Raw genomic sequence first — 15,802 nt, 5'->3', positions numbered from 1 at the left:
GGGAAAAGCATGGTCTTATGGAATGGTGGTGTTCTTCTGAGATCCGGGAGCTTTTCTTTCAGTTAACACTTTGATGATTGTCCTTCCCATACTTGGAAAGTCGGGTTCCAGTTAAGGATTTTATTTTAGGGATTCTTAAAATAGCTTAGTTTCAATACCTAAAGCTTGGAGATTTAGAAAGAAAATGAGTATCAAAGTGTGCAGAATATGAAAAGGGAACAGGACAGGATTGGGAAGTGGGCAGTACAGAAAAATTTTTTAAATGAGAAAAAAAGTCTGTGGCATGCCCCCTTTCTCTGCACGAACCCCACATACCCACTAACAGCATCCTTTTTCTTCCCTCGTGCAAGAAACATCGATGGGGTGGTGTTTACGCATCGAGATGCTGTTCACGGAGTTGACCGGTGAAAACAATACGTGTCGAGCAGAGACTGAGAACCAGAGCGAGTCTCCAAGGTGCAGTCAGCCCGACACATGTGGGGGACAGCCGGGTGCCCGCTGGGCTCTCGGGGAACGAGGTGAGAGGCGCCGGGAGGAGGGGTCTGGGGGCGCAGGACCTCTGTGTCGGGTCGGCTACTGGAAAGACCCTGGCGCGACTGGGAGCGAAACGGAGATCCGCCGCAGGGTTTGGCCGCAGCGGCGACATGAACGTGATGGTAGAAGCACACTCTTCCCAAATTACTCATCCCCCAGATTTAAAAGAACAAGTTGTTCGGTATTTGGCTGTTTTCACAGGGATGCTGGCAGGAACAGCTTTTTTCTGTTCACGCATGCCCACACGCGCACAACTTAACAGATTGCAGGGAGCAGCGAGTTCAACCGGCATTCGCGCTCTTTCGTTGGCTAAGTCGAGCATATTTTGCACAGTAATTCTCTTGGCACGCCAGGTACGTGTGGTCTCCCAGCTCCATTGTTCGGAGGCATTACTTTCTCTAGTGAAAAAGCAAGATCCGCGAGGGTCTGCTTCTGAAGACACGGGGAAGTATCTTGCTTTTCGAATGACTGCCAGCCAGTGTGTTTTATGTTTCAGTTTTTTATTAACATGACTCTACACGTGAGTGCGATAAACAACGTAAATATTCTAATCACATTTTATTTAACAACTTCATTTTCCTCCTGGTGTTAAACATTGTGCTTTTTGGGGGGAGGGGCAGTACTGGTATGGTAGGTATATTTACTGTTATTGTTAAAGAGTATTTATCACAAATGCATCTCCCGGCTCTCCATGAGAACTGTTTAAACCACTCTGTTACACATTCCAGCACTTGAGGTCATATGTGGATCCGTTTTTAACTGAAAACTTCCCTCCTGGGGAATCTACCAGGCTGCTGTCCTACTAGCTACCAATGCCTACGGCAAAGCTACATTCTGGGACCCCGTTCACTGCCCACAAATTATCCCTGTTGATTCATCAACACTGAATCTCCTTCCTCCTCAATCTCATTTATCTCCCCATCTTTATTTGTTCCCCTGTTTGATGAAACATCCTTGATGTTTCTCATCCTTTGATGACAAATGATATATGAAAGTGAATTTTTTGTTTTGGTCCCAGAGTATTTCAAAAACCCTTTGTTTCTTTGTAAGTTGTGGTAGTTTGGCTAGATGCAGAATTTTTGTTGGAGATAGCGTTCCCCGTCAATTATCACGGCATTAGAGTGTCCTCCTTCCAGTGCTGCTGAATTCCACTTGGGTCCATACTCTTTCGAGGTGCCCAAATCACTACCGCTCTGCCACAGATCACCCCAAATGTACTAAAGCAACGGTATTATCCCAAACGTGGTAAAACGTCAAAATATCATAATGCTTAGAGTACACAATAGGGTCAGAAATTTGGGAAGGGTGCTGTCGGGGGGCGGGGGGGAACAGGTCCTCTCTGCACCATGATGTCCAGGGTCTCAGCCGGGGAACTGGCAGGTTCTGCTGGGGAGGGACTGTAATCACCTAGACACGACATCACACGGGAGTCCAGCTCCCGGGCAGGACCACTGATACAAGCATGTACACATCGTCTTTCATACTCTCGCTCATTTCTCCAGCTTTGTTGAAGTACGAAAGATAAATAAAGTCATATGCATTCGCCTGCACTAGGTGAATTTATAAGGTGTATAGATGATGACTTAACACATACATCACATGTATATGTGTGTGTGTATGTATATATACACAAACACACGGACAAGTCCATATATACACATACACACACATATTATGAAATGATCTCTTCGATCAAGGTAATTAACACACCCACCACCTCACATCGTCACCTTCTGAGTGTGCGGCAAGAACACTGAAACTCTACTCTCTTAGCAAATCCCAAGTATGTAATGCAGTACCGTTAACTACAGTCGCCATGCTGGATATCAGATCTCCAGAACTCATTCATCTTCAAACCGAGGTCTCCACCCTTTGACCACCACTGCCCACTGCCCCCTGCCCCCTCCCCACAGCCCCCACAACCACCATTCTGCTCTCTGCTTCAATGACTACAGTTGTTCAGATTGTACACATAAGTGATATCACACAGTGTTGGACTGTGTCCGAATTATTTCACTTAGCTTAATGCCCTCCAGCTCCATCCATGATGTCGCAAATGCTGGACTTCTCCTTGTCTTTTAATTTTAAAAATGTTTATTTATTTTGAGAGAGAGAGAAAGAGTATGAGCAGTGGAGGGCAGAGAGAGGGAGAGAGAATGTCAAGCAGGCTCCGCACCGTCAGTGCGGAGCTCCATGTGAGGCTCGAATTCACGAACTGTGAGATTGAGACCTGAGCTGAGATCAAGAGTTGGACGGTTAACCCACTGAGCCCCCCCCAGGCACCCCTGGCCTTCCTCTCATTTAACGGCCGAAGAATATGCCATTGTGTGTGCACATATACTCTTTCTTCATTATATATAAATGTTTTTCTTCACTCACCCATTGAAGGACACCTGGGTTATTTCCATGTCTTAGCTACTGTGAAAAATGCTTTCAGTGAACACAGTGGTGCAAATACCTCCTCGATGCAGGGTTCCCATCTGCTTTGGATATATTCCCAGAAGTGGAACAGCTGGATCCAGTGGTATTGCTATCTTTAACTTTTTGAGGAGCCTCCACACTGTTCTCCGCGGCGGCTGCACAGTTTACTTTCCCACCAACAGTGCACGAGGCTCCCTTTTCTCCACATCCTCGTCAACGCTAGGTGTCTTTTGAGTTTTTGTAGTAGCCATCCTAACAGGTGTGGGATGGGAGCTCAGTGTGTAGTTATACTTCTTAAGTAGTGGCTTAGGGATTCCGAAGAGCGTCCAGCCAGCAGAGCAGAGGCCACGTCTTGAGCTTGGGCCATCCTGATCTGAAGGCCCTACGCCCAGTCCGCTGGTCCAGCAGGCGCACCGTAGCTACCTGGGATGCTTCTTCCAGAATGGAGGAGCCTGGGGGCCACGCGGCCACCTCCGACTCACAGCAACTCAACCCCACCTGTGCCATGTTGTGCATCCGCCGTCAGGGCTTGGTCCTGCCCCGCTGGGGCCTCTCCCTGCAGTGCTTGGGTCCAGCTTGAGTCATCTTCCTGTTGTGAGGGTCCACGTTTGCACCCAGTCACCCTCGCAGCCTCCTTCCTGCATTAAACCCTTGGGGGCTCATTGCCTCCCTGTCATTCTCTCTTTACCATGTCTGTCCTTTTCAGTCCAAGCTGATTCCAATTGTTTAAAAACAAGTCGACCTGGAGTGTCTGGGTGGCTCAGTCAGTTTGGCGTCTGACTCTTGATCTTGGCTCAGGTCATGATCTCACGGCTCGTGGGATCGAGCCCCGAGTTGGGTTCTGTGCTGACAGCTCGGAGCCTGCTTGGGATTCTCTCTCCCTCTCTCTCTGCCCCTCCCTGCTCAAGCCCTCTCTCTCTCTCAAAATAAGTAAATAAACTTAAAAAAAAAAGAGTGGCCCTCACAGGTCTCAATTTCCATCCACCCCATTACAGAAAAGCCACACCCACAAATGTCTTCAGGATCATCTCTTGTCTGCCTCGGGCTCACGAAAGGGCTCCTGCTTCTCTCAGACCCCCTGATATGTGACAACAAGGACCTGTAGGAATGTCTTAAGATCCTCACAGGACTTCCTGTCGACCTGAAAGGGACCGTGGGCCCCCATAACCCTTTCGGGGGCTCTTACCTTAAGACCCTATACCACAGGGACAGCATGTCGATGACTCAGAGTGCAGACATCGCAATCCCAATCAGCTGCGTCTGCTGTCCATGTCCTTTGAGGACCAGACCTCACCAGACAGAGAACCTCCAGTCACTCACCGAGGTGTGACGAGACCCTTACTCACTGGTGCAGGGATGGGGGAGGGGGTCTGGAGCTCCACACGCTTCTCCTATGGATTTTCCACCACCCCTCCTGCTCTCAGGGGCGTCCGACCCTCACGCGAGGCACCTCATTCCCAGGCTCTGTGACAGGCGTGGGCTGGCCAGCCGCCAGCCCTCTTCCAGGACTTTCCGCCATCCAGATTGTGACATGTCTTGTGTCCTCTCCAGTCCCTCTGATCTTTGTAGGCCGACGCGCATCGTACAGCCCTTTACTGTCGTCTTAGCAGGGTTCCGGAAGGAAACAGAAGTAAATGTGAGAATGAGGCATTCTGAATGCCTACTCTCCTCTTCCTGTAGGACTTTCTTCTCTTCTCTTCTGAGACTCCACACCTGCTACCTTTCTATTTGACGGTTGTAGAGGGCACCTTCAATGAGCCATTTTTAATAAATGCTATTGAACCATAATTGTTAATATGATAGCACAGACCGATATAATACTTCATTAGTATTCCAGTAACACAGAAGGTAACTGTCTATGTTTTGATAATTCTTTTAGTCATTCTTTATTATTAATCTAAATCCTTGTGATACGCTTTTGGAATAGCATGTCCTGGTGCAGTCTGCTTGTTTGTTTTTCCTTCGAGATGTAAGGATTCTCCTCCTTTAGAGACAGCAGTTAAAATCTGGAATGAACTTCCTATCAGGAAACAACAAATTTGGGTTTCTGTCTTTAGTGTTCCTCACCATCTGCCTGTTTTCACTTATACATATCTGAAATTGTGTAAGAATAATCTGAAAGTGCCACGTATAGACACTTCAAAAATATTTTTATTGTGGAAAAATATAGGTAACATACAACTTCCCATTTTAACCACAGTAAGCATACACTTGGTTGTGTTTAGTGACATTCACACTGCTGTGCAATGACCAGCCCCTTTTATTTCCAGACGTTTTCACCACCGAAAACAACATCGCTGTACCCATTAAACAGTATTTCCATCCCAACCCCCGCCAGCCCCTGGTGACCATGAATCTGCTTATTCTATGCATCTCACACAAGTGCAGTCACACATTATTTGCATTTTGTGTCTGGCTCATCTCCCCGGACCATGATGCCTTCGCTGTCTCTCATGGACACTGTAAGTCTGTTATTCCTCTGGACATACGACTTTCTTATCTTTACAACCCTGGGCTGGCTCTCAGAATGACCCTAAGCTTTCCTGAGTCCTTGTAGGTTAGGACACAGGTGGTGCTTTAGGAAAACGTCTGTGAGCAGTAGAGGCGAGAGGAAGATCCTCACATGGTTTCCACTCAGCCCTGCTGTGTGGTTCCCAGGGTTCTGCCTGACTGACGCATGGCCTTTAATTCACATACGTGTTGCAACACATCCAACCGTCCAGTCTTCCTGACTGTATACTTCAGGAGGAAGATGTGAGCTATCTGCTTCCCATAACCTCATGAAGGGTCTCACGAAGGATATACAGCAACATAAGTGAAATAGATTATGTTGTCAAAGACAAAGGGAAAATATGAATAATCATTTTGTGATATTTTTAGCCTGAATTTGCTACATAACTGCTTTGGCATTATAGTGTTTCCACATTAATTGTAGAAACTACTACCACTGTCATACCATTGCATAGAATAGTGATTTTATTGACATCATCCTTTATCCTCTCAATACTCCTTGTTTACTTTCTATAGCAATTTCACGAGGATCCTTCATTTAATACCTGAGGAAAGGGAGACACAAACATTGTGATCAATTTCTCCAGCTTACATCTCTACTGGCTGACAAAGCAGACTTGAACCCTAACATGGATTCCCATTAGAGGCCACATGCCTCCACGGAAAATCTGGCAGGGGTGCCTGGGGGGCTCAGTCGGGTAAGCGTCTGACCTCAGCTCATGATCTCACGGTTCCTGGGTTCCAGCCCCGCATCGGGCTCTGTGCTGATGGCTCAGAGCCTGGAGCCTGCTTCGGATTCTGTGTCTCCTTCTCTCTCTGCCCCTCCCATGATCACGCTCTGTCTCTCTCTCTCTCTCAAAAATAAATAATAAACATTTTTTAAAAACTTTAAAAAAAAAAGGAAAATATGACATATACAAAGGACAACGCATAGATTTTTTATTGAAAATAAATGCTGTTATAAAGGCATTATTATGATATTTCTAAAACTCCAAGAACACTGATAAGATTCCTTACTTTTTTCACCACACTAAACACTGTCATCAACCACATTAGAAGCAGTGTAAATCTTAGAAGAAGTAATCACAACTGATTGATTGATAGTGATTCTGAATTTCTTTCTGACCACTGCTTCTCCAAATACAGCTAAAGCTTCATCTGAGAGAGCTTATTGTTTGGGACCATTAACCAATAATAAAAATAAAAACTTTTTTTTCCCCAAAACAGAAACGTCGGATACAAAAACAATCATCTTTACACTTTACAATCTATGAATACAGTTCTGACTTCATCCTTCTATAAGTTTTTGTTAGATAGCAGTTTCCAAAATTTACCAGAATTTTAACCTAAGAAAAAACATATTGAAAGTAAGTATTTACTCTAAGAACAGAATAGAGAAATTGGATGGTGGGTAAAGTGACTCAAGAAAAGAAAAATGTTTAACTTCCACAAAATGCAATTTATGCCATCTCTTCCCTTCTTTACAAAACGAGTTCTATTTTACAGAATTCAGAATTTATGAATAATTGGTAATAAAGTGATGATTATAATGATACTGATCATTTCTGCTCAGTGATGACCAGGAAGGTCTGGAATGTGTTTGAAATGTACTTGGAATCATAAATAATTATACTGAGTTGTAGAAAGGCAGAGGAACAGAGAGATTAATTAAGATTTGTGTTCAAATCTTTATTCTTCCACTTAACTGGATGTATGACTTCCAACAAATTATCTCCAATAAGCCTACTTTCTCATCTGTAAAATTAGAATGTTATGTAATGAGTTTGTAAAAATTAAACACTTTAATGACTGTAATGTGCTGGGCGCAATGTTGGGCACATCCTGAACGTCCACACACACGGACGGCCAAACGTTTACAAACAGGTGGTACATTCTTCATCCTGTGTCTGCTCCTGCTTCCCTCTTCCTGAGGAACAGGCTAGAATTTCCACCTTGAGAACTGTGCTTCCCAGCATTACTGCCTTACAACAAACATACTCCACTGAAAAGTGAGTACCCTGCACCTGATGGGTGAAGGGACAGCTAGTTGTTTGATTTAAAGTATTAGCCAGGTGCAGGGTGCCTGGGTGGCTCAGTCGGTTAAGCGTCCAACTTCGGTTCAGGTCATGATCTCGCGGTCTGTGAGTTCGAGCCCCGTGTCGGGCTCTGTGCTGACGGCTCGGAGCCTGGAGCCTGCTTCCGATTCTGTGTCTCCCTCTCTCTCTTACCCTCCCCCATTCATGCTCTGTCTCTCTCTGTCTCAAAAATAAATAAACGTTAAAAAAAAATTTTTTTTTTATAAATAAATAAATAAATAAATAAAGTATTAGCCAGGTGCCCTGATGTGTGGGACACTGGCACAACATACCCACCCACCCACAATGGGCTCTGCCACAACCCAGGACCCAAAGTACTCCTTGTTCTCAACACGCAACAAAACAGACGTTCTCCTTAATCCGTAAAGTGTGTGATTTCCCAGCCTCCAAAGAAACTTTTAAAATTCCAAAGCAGGAAATGCATACGCTTCAGCTCTTCATCACAGTGCACTGTGACGTCTAATTTCACATTTCTCGGGGCACATGGGTGGCTGGGTGGGTTGAGTGTCTGACCTCGGCTCAGGTCATGATTTCGTGGTTTGTGAGTTCGAGCCCCATGTCAGGGTCTGACAGCTCAGGGCCTGGAGCCTGCTTCAGATTCTGTGTTTCCCTCTCTCTCTGCCCCTGCTCTGTTCATGTTCTCTCTCTGTCTCTCTGTCTGTCTCTCAAAAATAAAATTAAAAAAAAAAAACAAGCAATTTCACATTTCTCTCTCAAGCATGAATGAGCGGTTAAGGATCACCATGCTTTGTAGGAAAATTTCGAAGAAAGACAGAGATCCAAATTTTAAAAAAAGAGAGAGAAGAATGAAAATTGGAGTAAAGGGGCATTAATGTAGACTACAAAAGTGTATTTCAAAAAATCATTGATAGTTTCAGAACCAAAACAGGACACTATGATTGAAGAACAAACAAAAACTGTTGGAAGTTAAAAATATGTTAGTGGGAATTTCAAAAAGTAAGTACAGGATGTGGAAGGCAGAGCTGAGGGAAACTTCACAACACAGAACAAACCATTAATGAAATACCAAGCAGATGTCACAACTATATTTAGAAGGAAAAGATCTATTCAATGACTCCAGGAAATCCAACCAATAATAATTGATGAAAAAGAAAACAGAAAAGAAAGGGACGCAAGTCTGCAATAAAACCAGAGAAAAATAATTTTAAAAATAGAATATTTGGGGGTGTGTGGGTGGCTCAGTCGGTTAAGCGACCAACTTCGGCTCAGGTCATGATCTCACGGTCTATGAGTTCGAGCCCCGCGTCGGGCTCTAGGCTGACAGCTCGGAGCCTGGAGCCTGCTTCGGATTCTGTGTCTCCCTCTCTCTCTCTGACCCTCCCCCGCTCATGCTCTCTCTCTCTCTCTCTCTCTCAAGAATAAACAAACATTTTAAAATGTTTAGAAAATAGAATATATGGATTTTCAAAGTAAATTTACTGAGACAAATAAATTTAACAAGCCTTAAATCAAGGATATTGCCATTAAATCTCCACACTAGGAATGAAGGGGGAGAAAAGTTCACACATGAAGAAACTAGGATAAGGATAACACGTACGTCTTACCAGGCTACCATCTAGGGGGAAGATGCAGAAATGTTTTCCAAATTTGGAGGGCAGGTTATTCTCAAGCTAGACTTGAGAGTTATTCTCAAGCTAGACTTGTCCGTCCAGAAAACTAGGAACAAACTCAAGCTAGCGTCTGTGATTAGATCAGGACGTGCCGCAAATCCGCGCTCCATCACTGGTTTGTCAGTGTAAGTCACACAGAAGGAAGTTGAGTTTTATGCGTACGAGGTATCGATTATGTCCCACTTATTTGTCCTTGGGAGGCAAATGTGGGTCAAAAGCCGGACAGTGAATCAACAGGAAGCAAGGCACTGGATCCTGTCAGCATGGGATCCTGCAGGAGGCAAGAGTACAAAGCCGCGGATAAGAGAGAAGGGACACTCCCCACAGCTGAGGCCGACCGAGGCCCGCCCCCAGGACAAGAGACTTGGAAATCACGATTACCTGATCATTCCCACCCTGATAAAAGTTTTCTTCTTTAGTTGACTCATCTCAAAATTTGAGAATTAATGATGGGTCCATAAAGCAAACTAAAGCGATGCCAGGAAAACAGCCAATATGTCAGTCACATGCACTGACTGTTAACGGAATTCGCATAGTCATACTAGCATAACCAGCAAAAATGATTTCACAAAACCTTGAGATAGAACTGATTTGGGGACATGGCAAGGGAAGGATGCGAGTGTGCATGTTTATGAGGAGGAGAGGCTACGGGGTCATAAATCTTCCACAGCATGGGCTCAGTGGCTACAGCCACCCAAGACGACAGAAGCAAATTCTCAGAAGTCTGGAGCCAAGCCCAGCACCAAAATTTTGAAAGTTTGACTCTGACGAGCGTCAGATGAAGGAGACAAGGCAGTGGCCAGCAGCAGCCGGCATGGGTAGTGCAGTCGACTTTGGAAACTATGTTAACACTATCATCGTTTTTATATTTTTCACCATGGTTAAATTCTGCGTGTGTAAAATTACATGCAGTTTTCAAAGCTGTGAAATATGCAGCATCCGCGTTCTTCTCCTAAATGTTTAATCACTGCTTCACGGATGAGGAAATGGGGCCCAGACTCGCTGGGCGATTCTCCCGTCGTCCAGGGAGCGACCGCACACGCGGGACTGACCTCCGGGTTTGTAAATCCCAAATCCTCAGCCGGCTTCGGGGCGTTACCGACAATGGAAGCAGAGAGAACGAAAGAAATAAAACAGCTTGTGTCCGTTGGTTTGGTAAAGAAGGGCCCGGGCCGAGCCCCCAGCTTGTCTGCACGGAGGCGGCAGCTTGGGGTCAAGGTCAGAACCACCGCCACCACCGTGCCCGAGCGAAGGTGAGGAAAGACGGCCCTGTGCACCTCGGGAGGACAGTGTGGGCACGAAACGAGAGCGTGTGTTCTTAAGCTGATGCAGAGCTAAAAGGGCCATCACTCCACCTCCGCACCTGCACCTGTGGGGACACCTGCCACTCGGGACGACAGAGGCGCCCGTGGAGCCCCCTTCCCGTGGCATAAAGGGGTCGGAAACCAGAGGTGAGCGCGCAGCGCTCCCCTTTCGTTCCTCAGCCCGTTGGTAAGGGGCACCCGCGACATGTCCAAAGGCCGGGGTCCCCCGTTCCTGGGGAATCTCTTTACCGAGAGACCTCCCCAACAGCCTCCCGGGGCTCCTCGACTGCTTCTGGAAGGTCACCTTCGTGGCGTGTGCAGGAGGAAGCTGTTCCCCTCCCCCGCCAGCACCCCGTCCTGCTCAGGTGTGTGTAGCAGCCTGACCCAGGGCTCCCCCACATCTCAGGCCACGTGCAGGATCGCAGGCCACTGCTGTTAATACTTTACGTGCCGCGGGGGAGGAGCCACACGGACACACGGCTCCAAGCATCTTCCGTGCATGAAGCCGCTTCTCCCATGGAAACAGAGCAAGGCAGGCAGCGTGCATCATAAATGTGGGCAGAGTTACACGAAGTCAGACAGGGAGACGAGCCCAACACCGGACGGCTGGCAGGCAGCGGGAGGGGAGAGTCAGACCCACGCCCTGCGGCTCCGGACTCTGTGCGTCCAGGGTTCCTGCCTTAGAAACGAGGGGCCGCCGCAAGCGGAAAGGGCTGAAGCAGCCTGTAAACGTAAAATAACTACACTGCTGTCTACAGCTCTAAGCAGCTCAGAGCACACGTTCATGGAATCAGAGTTCCTGTGGGTCAGAGATCCGGCCGTGGCCGCACCCCTGCTTTGCCCCAGTGTCCCCTGCGTGGCGGTAAGGGGTCAACCGGGCCCGGGGGTCTCTCCAAAGACTGGCCGGGGTGGGTCTGCCTGCAGGCAGGGATGCAGCTCCCTGTGGGATGTTACACTGAGGATGTCCGTCGGTCCCCAGCTGGCTCATGACCCGAGGCCGCCCCCGGTTCCTTGCCACCTGGACCTCTCCAGGACGGCCACTTGCTCTATCGGGGACAGAAGCTGAGGAGGGGACAGAGAGACTTGCCAGGAGCCGGAAAGGGGTGCCAAGCGACACAGCCATTGGTGCGAGTGTTCTGTTGGTGACCAGGAGGTCGGGCTGTCACTCAAGGCGCGGGCATTCCAATCGGCGGAGGGTCTCGCCCGGCGCGTCTCAGAGTCCGACTGCCACGGGGACCAGGTCCACACTTGGTGACGAGTACACCGAGGACGGACGAGTGAGGCCCTCAACACCCAAATGGTGGACCAAACTGCCACCTGTCCTCTCGACCTCAGAGCCGACGGTCTCCTTCACAAACAGCGTGATTATCGGGGTACTCTGTGCAGCCCAGCAACCTCTTGCTGGGGATCAAACTCCTGTGAAAGCCATAAAACCCAGGTGACAGTAGAAATGTGAGTTTCAAACCGGGCAGGGAGGACTTCTTTAGAGCACGGGGCTCCCTTCCGCTCTGGGGTGTAGACGATGCAGACGTGTGGTCCCGTCGGTGGGGGGGTGGGCCTATTTTCCCGCGAGGCAGGCAGCTTCCCCAGGTGATCATCTCAATGTGCATCTTTCTGTCTTGTCTCCTCGGCCACGCAAACCCGTTTCCGCGAAGCCGGGAGCATGTAAGGCATGGACCTCACCGCCAACGACAGTCAGTCTGACAGGGCGCCGTCTAAGGGTGAGCACACGGCCGTGCCTCATAGTAGGCCTGCCTGGCTTCTGAGCTCCAGGAAGACACAAGCAGGCCTTCAGGAAGAAGGTGACTGTGTGGGTGACGGCTTCCCACGACGGGATGCTTCGGTCATTATTGTTCCAATTCCATACGTGGAAGCATCTCCACGAGGAATCACGTGGATTTGTTGCAACATTAAAAACGCCAGTATGACAACCAATGGATTACAAACGTGCTGGCTTAGGAGTGCTTACAAATATCTGAGTATGAATTCATCACCAAGACGGAAAACAGCTGGCAGGAGAGTGTCCCCGATCTGATATGTCAGTCGCCCTCCAGAATTGAAGGATCACACTCGTTTTTATTAATGACCTTGTGATTTGAAACGGGGCGGGGGGGGGGAGGGGAGGAACTACAATTACATAGGCTTTCTAGGCTTAACGCAGGGGTGTGGGGAGGGGCGCACCGACGGATTAACGTGGCCTCCGGCTCAGAAGAGTGCAACAGCCAACCCAGTTAAAGGCAGCAGCAAGAACTGTCCTCTGCTTGTGATAAACAAATCTGCTTTTAATCTCATCCTCTGGGGCTCAGATTAAAACAAATATGACCCGATAGGCTTGGTCCAATTTACTTTCAGATTATGAACAGCTCTCCCTGTTATGTATCTGCCAGAAAAAACCCTGCTGGTATTTTTAAGCCACCGTCTATGACAAACATCACGTGGCACACAGTGGCAAGATGGAAATGTTTGAAGGGAAAGGCAGTGTTCAGAAGCGCCCCGAGTGGAGGAGAAAAGAGGAGCGGCCGTGCGCACACGCTCTCCAGATTTCAGATTTTTCTCCGTGTCAGCTGAGTGGGGGGGATATTGAATTGCTTTCTGGAGAGCAAATTCCACTGTAGGCTCACTTCCCTTCGACTCTGCATTATATTTACCAAAGACGGAGAGCGCGGGGAGCACTGAAGCATTGCTGAGAAGGTGAACCTGATACCTCCTCATATCACGGTTTAATAAACCGATAAACTGATTATTGAATTCCGTTTCCATATGTAAGAAGAAACCGGGGAAGTCGGCACATCAAACCTGGCTGGATTTTCGTATGAACACACACTGAGAAATACTCAGAATGAGGACATTCTGAACTGCATCACTGTCAGGTGATTCAATCCCTTTTCTTCACAAATTCAATTTAATACAAAATAATCAAGTGACACGGGGTCTTTCTTTTGGACCACAAAAAATGGCATTAACATATATGCACATTAAAAAATATAAGGAATGATACTAATCAGATGAAAAATATACGGGAAATACAACCACTTTTGACTATCAAGACATAAGCGTATGTTATAAGAGGTATTACCTTTCGGTAAATGTTTCGAGAAAGCAAACGAAAAGAACACAACAAAAACACCTCCATGATTCCACGTGGTTTGGAAAATAAATTCTGATCTATTTTAATATGATTATTGCTTGTGTTGGCCACTCGATCACACCCAGAGACCAGCACAAAGAAATTATACACCAGTTGCACTAAATGAGTAATTATCATTCATTCACGTATTTGTGGTGTTTAATAAATAATTAGTGACTTTATCATTCATTCGGTCATTTATAGTACTTAATGAACACCTAGTGTTTGCCATTTGCTGGTTTGGTGACAGGCTTTAAAGCCAGCAAATGAAACCGAGACTCTGATGGACACTTAAAGAGCAAACACGCCGTAAGAGCACAATGTCCGTGAGAGGACTCGTGCGCGTGCCCAGTGGGATGAAGGCGCGGGCTACATGTGTGCAAACACACACGGTCACAGAGAAAGAAAGACCTCCCGGGTGAATACAACAGGCTCACAGACACGAAAACGCTGTTGGAGCATGTGTCATTCAGCCACCTCGGGAACAGCACCTCTCGTCAGACCCTCTGTGTCCTCACACACGCTTCATAACCCCAAGAGTCCACAGACGTCTCTGCGCACTGTCCTCCCTGGTGTCACCACCTGCTCGGTCGCGGGTGTCCACCTCCTAAAGAATCTCTGTGCTGTCTGATGCTTCTAGTTCTTTCTCTCCATAGAGATAAGCGCTGAAACGCAGGTAACATAGCAATTACAACAACCACGAAAACAAGGAACGTGGTGACCGCTGAATTCACCACTTTCACCCCCAAAGCACTTCCACGGGCTTGTGGCACACAGACGCTGTGTCCTGATGAGTATGTGTCCACTCCATCAGACGCCTTGAGCCTTGAGTTCTACTTCCAAGAATTTATTAAAGCACAATAATTACAGACAGGGTGCAATGATTTTTGAATGTGTACAAATCGTACAAGCTACAATGTCAGGTGGGGCAAACCCCGATGCCAGCTCCTAATTCCTTTATTTAGTCCCAGCGTGGGGAACTACATGGTTATCTTTGGTAGACATTTGACCCACTGTGCTTGTGTGGTTATGACACAACTTTGACATTGAGAATTAAAACTCGGGATTTTGAAATTTTGAGAGTCAGCTATTTCTCTATTATCTCTTCTGGAGGTTTGGAAATTCAACTCTGACACTCAAAAGCTTACTATTGATCCTTCTCTCTTTTGTTGTCTTGCTAGGGATAGGGATTCCCTTCCTACCTCTGACTGGAATAGGGTTGAGGCAATAGAACCAACAAAACTACAGTGACCGATGCACATACATTGGTTAATATCCAACTACTACTCCCTTACAAATCTTAATTAGAGCACCCACCTATAAATCCTAACAAATGGGAACAGGTGAAGGAAGTAAGGCCCAATCCGAGAAAGGATACTCTATACATAAAAAACTGTTGTTTGTGAGTTAAGGAAAGTTCACTATGAATCACGGATTAAAAGTGTTCCAATGTGGATCAGATGCACTTGACAGATCTATTTAGAACTCTGCATCCCAAAGCAACAGAATATACTTTTTTCTCGAGTGCACATGGAACATTCTCCAAGATAGATCACATACTGGGTCACAAAACAGCCCTTCATAAGTATACAAGAATTGAAATCATACCATGCATACTTTCAGACCACAATGCTATGAAGCTTGGAATCAACCACAGGAAAAAGTCTGGAAAACCTCCAAAAGCATGGAGGTTAAAGAACACCCTATAAAGAATGAATGGGTCAACCAGGCAATTAGAGAAGAAATTTAAAAATATATGGAAACAAATGAAAATGAAAATATAACAATCCAAATGCTTCGGGATGCAGCGAAGACAGTCCTGAGAGGAAAATACATTGCAATCCAGGCCTATCTCAAGAAACAAGAAAAATCCCAAATACAAAATCTAACAGCACATCTAAAGGAAACAGAAGCAGAACAGCAAAGACAGCCTAAATCCAGCAGAAGAAGAGAAATAATAAAGATCAGAGCAGAAATAAATAACATAGAATCTAAAAAAAACTGTAGAGCAGATCAACAAAACCAAGAGTTGGTTTTTTGAAAAAATAAAATCGATAAACCTCTAGCCAGGCTTCTCAAAAAGAAAAGGGAGATGACCCAAATAGATAAAATCATGAATGAAAATGGAGTTATTACAACCAATCCCTCAGAGATACAAGCAATTATCAGGGAATACTA

The sequence above is a fragment of the Panthera uncia genome, chromosome B4 (genome assembly GCF_023721935.1).
Source record: "Panthera uncia isolate 11264 chromosome B4, Puncia_PCG_1.0, whole genome shotgun sequence".
Taxonomy (NCBI): domain Eukaryota; kingdom Metazoa; phylum Chordata; class Mammalia; order Carnivora; family Felidae; genus Panthera; species Panthera uncia.
The sequence above is the reverse complement of the archived record's forward strand: the minus strand, read 5'-3'. Positions refer to the sequence as shown.